We start from the raw sequence: 379 nt of genomic DNA on the forward strand, positions 1-379 counted from the left end.
AGGCGCCAGAGGAATGGGTCAAAGCAGGTCCAGCTGACGTTCACACCGCGGGACAGCCCCCAGCCCAGCCCTCCCATTGCCCGTGTGCAGGCAGTCTGTGCAGGGACCTGCTCACAGGAGCGGGGGTAAGCTGCAGGGGTCTGTTCACATGTACTTCCACGCTGCACATGCACACACGCACACGTGTACTTCACTTTGCACACACACGTGTGTACTTCACTCTGCACATGCGCACACGTGTACTTCACTTTGCACACACATGTGTACTTCACTCTGCACATGCGTACTTCACTCTGCACATGCGCACACGTGTACTTCACTTTGCACACACACGTGTGTACTTCACTCTGCACATGCACACGTGTACTTCTCTCTTCAC

At 55.7% G+C, this 379-nt stretch overlaps 1 protein-coding gene across 1 annotated transcript in view; it reads right to left on the reverse strand.

Annotated features, from left to right (window-relative positions):
* Positions 1-379, reverse strand: part of INPP5A (inositol polyphosphate-5-phosphatase, 40kDa) — a 109,579-nt gene that overhangs the window by 16,054 nt on the left and 93,146 nt on the right. The window lies entirely within an intron of this gene.

The sequence above is a fragment of the Bison bison genome, unplaced genomic scaffold, assembly GCF_000754665.1.
Source record: "Bison bison bison isolate TAMUID 2011002044 unplaced genomic scaffold, Bison_UMD1.0 scf7180017864456, whole genome shotgun sequence".
NCBI lineage: Eukaryota > Metazoa > Chordata > Mammalia > Artiodactyla > Bovidae > Bison > Bison bison.